Below are 6,846 nucleotides of genomic sequence, written 5' to 3'. Positions count from 1 at the left end.
GCTAAAAAAAAGAGAGAGAGAGATGGTTGAGCATTTCAGCTATAGATTATCTTGATAAGTGTTGAATCTTAAATGAATCTTAATAGAATAAAAAGTTAAGTATTTCCCAAATGCTTCCACGGATCACTAGTTCTGAGGGCATGACAGTGATTATTATGTGGGAAAAAATGTTCCCAGATCAAATCAGCCTGGAGAACCCTGCAGTAAACTAAACTTCATATTTTTTTGTTGTTGTTTCATTTTTATTTGTTGTGAGGCTTCTATGAGTGTTTAACGGTGAATTTCCAGGAGGAGACGAGAGATGAAAAATCTTGAATGTTTAGTGTTCTCCTTCCAAGAAATCTTTGGAGGGCCAGGGAAGGCCGTGTTTTGACTTTCATGGGCCCCTTCCTTCATAAACAAATATTAAGGATTACATTGTATAGCTGTGTTGGTATAAAGCTGAATATATTAATATAATAAAACATTTTATTTGAACTAAATTTTTTTTGCTTCTAACTTTAAACAATTATTGTATTTTTGTGGGCCCCTAAAAGTAGGTGTCATGGTATCTAGGTATTGAACCTACTCCAGCAGGTTTCACCTGGGGACAGGTGTGACACAGGTGGAGGGTGACACTGCACAGAACACGCATGGGGCCGAGAGACATGGCGTGGCGCCCCATCAGGGGCAAGGGGAGGGGGCTGCAGGGTCACCCCTTTCCTTTATGCTGTGGTGACTGGAAAACAGAAGGGGAGTTGCACACACACACACACACACACACACACACACATGCTCTGACGTGAAAGCAGGCTGTGGCAAACCTCCATGTCACTAATTCTGTGTGAACTCTGTCCATTCAGAAATGTTCCCTCAAACTAAAATACTGCATCTATTTTTACATGTTCAGTGTAAATCTGTATAGTTAGTTAAACTAGCTAAAAAAGTAGATTGTTAGTTATCCTCTCCTGCCTAAGAATCTGAACACCCAGTCACACTCAGGGTGTCTTTGAGAGGAGAAGTTCCCTGGTTGAGTTTGATGTCACCAACCTTTATTATATTCAAGACTTTCAATTTGTGGCTTTATTATTTTGTCATGGTGAACTCACAGCCAGAGGTAACGAGAGATGAACAGTGTTGACCCTTCCCTGAAAGCAGGGGTAAGAAGCTGTGGATGAGGCTCACAGAGACCGGGCGTGGCACCAAACTGGGCTTGGCCAGCCATGCTAACCATTTCACCCAACAGTGATGATTCATCTTGAAAGGTGAATTAGCAAAAAGGAATGTTCCATATAGTCTAGAGATGTTCAGCTACAGAATAGTGGTGTTTTGTTTTTCTGCTGATTTTTAAGATTTTATTTATTTATTTTTAGAGAGAAGGGAAGGGAAGGAGAAAGAGAGGGAGAGAAACATCAGTGTGTGGTTGCTTCTCATACACCCCCTACTGGGGACCTGGCCTGCAACCCAGGCATGTGCCCTGACTGGGAATCAAACTGGTGACCCTTTGGTTCCCAGCCCGTGCTCAATCCACTGAGCTACACCAGCCAGGGCTACTGAAAGTATCTTGATTCAAAAATAAATTGCCACTTTATGGTTCAGGAACAAAAGCAAATGGATCCTAGAAACACACGAGGTGCAGAGGAGACTGGAGTACATCGTAAACGTGGCACTTAAATCAGTGCAGAAAAGATGGGTTGTAAGTGAACCAGGCCACCTGGCGAGTGGTTTGTGACATGATAAACTAGATGTCCATCTCACCCCTTACATCAAAATAAATTCCAGTTGCTTCAAAAATAAAAATATTAAAAAATACTTGAAGAAAGCATAAATGGATACGATCTTGGAGTGGAGAAGGTCTAATCATGACACAAACTGATTAATATAATTACATCAAATGTAAAGAATTTCTATACCAAATAAATGAAAACAAAGGGTAAAAAAAATCCTGAGAAAAGTATGCCTATAACATAACAGAGGGCTACATTCCCTGATATGGAAATATGAACTTTAAAAAATCAACAAAAAGCATAAGCAAATAGAAATACAGACAAAAGACAATAATAACCAATTCCTAGAAGAAAAGGTGTTCAACTTCTTAAATGATTGAAGAAACACAGAAGATGATAATGACAATATTTTACACATTAGATTGGCTGAAACAAAACTAGACATTACACTACATTGTTGAAGATAAAAGAAAATGGGCATTTTCTTTTTCTTTAAAGATTTAATTTATTTTTAGAGAGAGGGGAAGAGAAGGAGAAAGAGAGGGAGGGAAACATCACTGTTTCTCTATTCCCTTTACTGGGGACCTGGCCCATAACCCAGGCATGTGCCCTGACTGGGAATCAAACTGATGACCCTTTGGTTTGCAGGCCCGTGCTCAATCCACTGAACTACACCAGTCTGGGCCAGGCATTTTTATTATAATGTAGTTATGAGTATAAACAACATTTGTAAAGCCTTGCTTAGCAATAAGCTTTGTCCCAGAAAGTCTATTTCTAGGAATATATCACACAGAAATATTCATGAGTGATGGGTGGCTTATTGTAAAACAGTCAAACTTTTCAGACATGTTTGCATTATGTAGGTGTACAAAGACATTCATATATTTAATGTAGCATTGTTGATATTGAGGAGTTGGCAACCAAAATAACTACCAATAGGCAATTAATTAATTATAGTGTAGCAAAACAAGAATATAATAAATCACTGAAACAAATGACGGGGGCCAATGTGACTTACAAGAGTAAGAGAGGCAAAAAGTAGGCTTACAGGCGCGAGTACATGAAACACGGTTAAGAAAAGCTCTCATAACAATCATAACCTGCATGTCTTTTGTCATTTGAGCACCTGCAAACCTACTTTTGCCCACCCCTGGACTATAAACTAAATATTCAGGTCACAAGCAGTATCTTTTAAATGATCCCATTATTGTTTTTTAAATGTTAGATATTCATACAAAAAATTTGGAGTAATACATACCAAATACAACAGTGCTAATCACTCTCTCCATCATAAAGGCCTGTGACGCCTGAACTTTTTGTAGCAAGCATTTATTATTCTTATATTCTGAAAATTAGTTTCTCAAACAGCAAACAATTTCCAATAAGAAAGTTTAGGAGAACTGTATTTTTTTCTGAAATAGACTTTGAGTGATCATCACACAGCCTATAGCATTGATGTGCCAACGAGGAGAGTTTGTGGTCACTCAGCCTTTCCCCACATATCCAGCCTCCATGTGACTGCTAGGGCCGGGTGGAACTGGAAAATTATCGCCACTGGTTTAAAGTTCATATCGAGCTTTTTGTGAAGTTGGAAACCTAAAATCTACAATGCGCACATACCAGATTTCTTTGCTGCTCCAAACATAGCAGTGATTGTTTATGAGTCGCATTATATATTATACAAATATATATTCTTCTTATAGGAAGTTGGATAAATATAAAAAAGTTGAAAGAACAAAATTACAGCACCTCCCTCAAAGAAACTACTGTTAGCATGTTCTTTAAAAACTTTTTTCCCTACTTTTCATTCTTACAAATGTGTGATCATATTCTATAAACAATTTTGCATTTAGCTTTCCCCACCTAGCAAATTTTATCACATTATTTAAAAAATTCACTTACAAATGCAATTTTAATAGCTATGTATTATTTTATAATTTACCTAACAATCATCTGTATGGCTCAACATTTAAGTTGCTTCCAAATTTTCATTAATATAAATAATGCTAGTGAACATCTGTATGCATAGTCCTTTTTTTTTTTTTTCAGGATTATCACTAATGGTAGTGATTCCTTTTCTTAAAAATATATTTTATTGATTATGCTATTACAGGTGTCCTATTTTCCCCTTTATTCCCTGTCCATCCTGTATGCCCCTCTCACCAGCATTTCCCCACCTTAGTTCATGTCCATGGGTCATACATGCAAGTTCTTTGGCTTCTCCATTTCCCACACTATTCTTAACCTCCCCCTGTCTATTTTGTACCTACAGTTTAGGTTTCTTATTCCCTGGATCTTTTCCCCTATTCTCCCCTCTCTATCTCCCAACTGATAACCCTCCACATGATCTCCATTTCTGTGACTCTGTTCCTATTCTAGTTGTTTGTTTAGTTTATTTTTGTTTTAGTTTTTTTAGGTTTGGTTGTTGATAGTTGTGAGTTGGTTTTCATGTTACTATTCATGTTTTTGATCATCTTCTTTTTCTTAAATAAGTCCATTTAACATTTCATATAATAAGGGTTTGGTGATGATAAACTCCTTTATCTGCCCTTCCATTCTAAACGAAAGCTTTGCTGGATAGAGCAATCTTGGATGTAGGTCCTTGCATTTCATGACTTGGAATACTTCTTTCCAGACCTTTCTTACCTGTAAAGTCTCTTTTGAGAAATCAGCTGATAGTCTTTGTAGGTAACTGTCTCCTTTGTTCTTGCCGCTTTTAAGTTTTTCTCCTTATCTTTAATCTTGAGTAATGTAATTATGAGGTGCCTTGGTGTGTTCCTTCTTGGGTCCAAATTCTTTGGGACTCTCTGAGCTTCCTGGACTTCCTGGAAGTCTATTTCCTTTGCCAGACTGGGGAAGTTCTCCGTCATTATGTTTTCAAGTAAGTTTTCAGTTTCTTGCTCTTCCTTTTCTCCTACTGGCACCCTTATGATTAGGATGTTGGAACATTTAAAGTTGTTCTGGAGTCTCCTAAGCCTCTCCTCATTTTTTTGAATTCTTGTTTCTTCTTTCTGTTCTTGCTGAATGTTTTTTTCTTCCTTCTGCTCCAAACTGTTGATTTGAGTCGCAGTTTCCTTCCCTTCACTGTTGGTTCCCTGAACATTTTCCTTTATTTCACTTCTCATATCCTTTTCTTTTCCCTCCATTTTGCAACCATATGCAACCATTTCATGGGCATCCTGATCACCAGTGTTTTGAACTGTGCAGCTGGTTGGTTGGCTATCTCTTCATCACTTAGTTTAATTTTTTTCTGGTGCTTTGATCTGTTCTTTCATTTGAACCATATATATATATTTTATCATCTTGGTGTGCCTGATATGTGGTAAGGGGTGGAGCCTTAGGTATCAGTCAGGGTGGCGCTATATGTGGGGGAGGGGTCTGAGAGGGAACAAGGCTGCTTGCCCAGCTCTCTTCGGCTCTCAGTCACTTTCCCTGCTACCCACAAGCAAACTGGGACCTTCTGGTGCTGATTCCCAGGTAGGTGTATGTTCTAGGACCCTGTGGGTCTCTCCAATGAACTTTCCTGTGAGGCTAGGAATTTCTCCCACTGCCTCACCCCACACAGGTTTTTATGGTCAGAGTCTTTGAAGCTTTATTTCCCTGTACTGGAACCCAGGGTTTCATGGTCTGTCTTGCTTTCCAGTTGTTCCTCCTGGTTTATCCGCATGCAAATGTGGGACTATGTGGTCTTCCAGCTGCCACCTGGCCTGGTCCACCAGCCACTCTCAAGTCTTCTCCACCCAGGCTGCCCATCTTTCTCCCTCCTACTGCTCTGGATGAATGTTTCTTCTTTAACTCCTTGGTTGTCAAACTTCCATATAGTTCATTTTTCTGGCAGTTCTGGTTATTTTTTGCTTTTAAATTTGTCGTTGTCCTTCTTTGGTTATGTGAGGAAGCACAGTGTGTCTACCTGTGCCTCTCTCTATCTTGGCCAAAAGTAAGATGTCATTAGTAATTCCTAGAAGTGGGATTACCATAGTCAAAGATGTCAAGACTCTTTATTAAAAAAAAAAAACAACTAACTTGCTTATTCTATTTTTGTAAGACTTTTATTTATTTTTAGAGACAGGGGGAGGGAGAAAGGGAGAGAAACATCATCATGCCAGGCAATATTCATCTGTTGCCTCTCACCCACCCCCAACTGGGGACCTGGCCTGCAACCCAGGCATGTGCCCTGAGTGGGAATCTAACCAGCAATCTTTCAGTTCGCAGGCTGGCGCTCAATCCACTGAGCCACACCAGCCAGGGCTAAATTGCTTATTCTTATTTACACTCCCACCAGAAATAAGAAAGGTGCCTGCTTTATTATGTTCTTGCAAATATATGATATTATTATTAAAAACAAAAAAAACTCTTGCTACTTTGATAGGCATAATTGAGGTCTTATTTTCACTTGCATTTCTTTGCTACTAAGACTGAATATTTTTTTGCCTTGTCTGTTAATCACCTTTTGTCTTTGTGTGCATGCGCTGCATACTCTGTTATGTCTTTTACCCTTTCATCGACTGGGTCAAAGTCTTTTTCTTACCACATTGCAGTAATTCTTCATATATCAAAGGCATTCATAAATATTTTAAAATTCTAATAAACATAAACTTACAGAATATTTGCAAATATAGTATAAAGAACAACACTGACTTTTAAAGTCTGTGGCATTCCTACAAATGTTGCCTCCAGTTCATAGTTTATCTTTTTATTAGAATTTAGTTTTTAATTTTTGACATAAAATTTGAGTTTACTGGGATTTTTTTTCCTTTTTCCAGATGTTTCTTTCTAACAAATTGACCATTACACTTCCTAAGCTCTGAAATGGCCAACAGACCATAGAAAGACATTGCTTTAGGCTCCTGCTTGAAACCAGCAGGCTTCAGCAAACTGCTGGCCTTGATTCAGGGCCAATACTGGGAATTTTTATCTGAATTATTTGTCTAAGGTAGTTTTCCCTGCTCAAGAAATTCAATATTTACTTCTATTTTTGTCAAGATCTTTTTAAATGATTTAACTTCTTACTTTTAGCCTTTCAGTCCATCCAAAAGAATGAGATGAATATCTGAATTGATTTTCCCCAAATTACTTAATGAGTGTTTTCCAAACAATTTATTGTATAATCTTTCCCTTTGCTATTGGGTTTGCAATACCT

At 38.1% G+C, this 6,846-nt stretch overlaps 1 non-coding gene across 1 annotated transcript; it reads right to left on the bottom strand.

Annotated features, from left to right (window-relative positions):
* Nucleotides 1-6,467: 6,467 nt before the first annotated feature.
* LOC119058431 (small nucleolar RNA SNORA2/SNORA34 family) lies at nucleotides 6,468-6,605 on the bottom strand. The gene has a single exon (XR_005084253.2). It is a non-coding gene; the product is annotated as a small nucleolar RNA SNORA2/SNORA34 family (small nucleolar RNA).
* Between the last annotated feature and the right edge of the window lie 241 nt (nucleotides 6,606-6,846).

The sequence above is a fragment of the Artibeus jamaicensis genome, unplaced genomic scaffold (genome assembly GCF_021234435.1).
Source record: "Artibeus jamaicensis isolate MK-2021 breed Jamaican fruit bat unplaced genomic scaffold, CSHL_Jam_final scaffold_1964, whole genome shotgun sequence".
NCBI classification, from domain to species: domain Eukaryota; kingdom Metazoa; phylum Chordata; class Mammalia; order Chiroptera; family Phyllostomidae; genus Artibeus; species Artibeus jamaicensis.
Note: the sequence above shows the minus strand (reverse complement) of the source record. Positions and strands in the feature narration are given on the sequence as shown.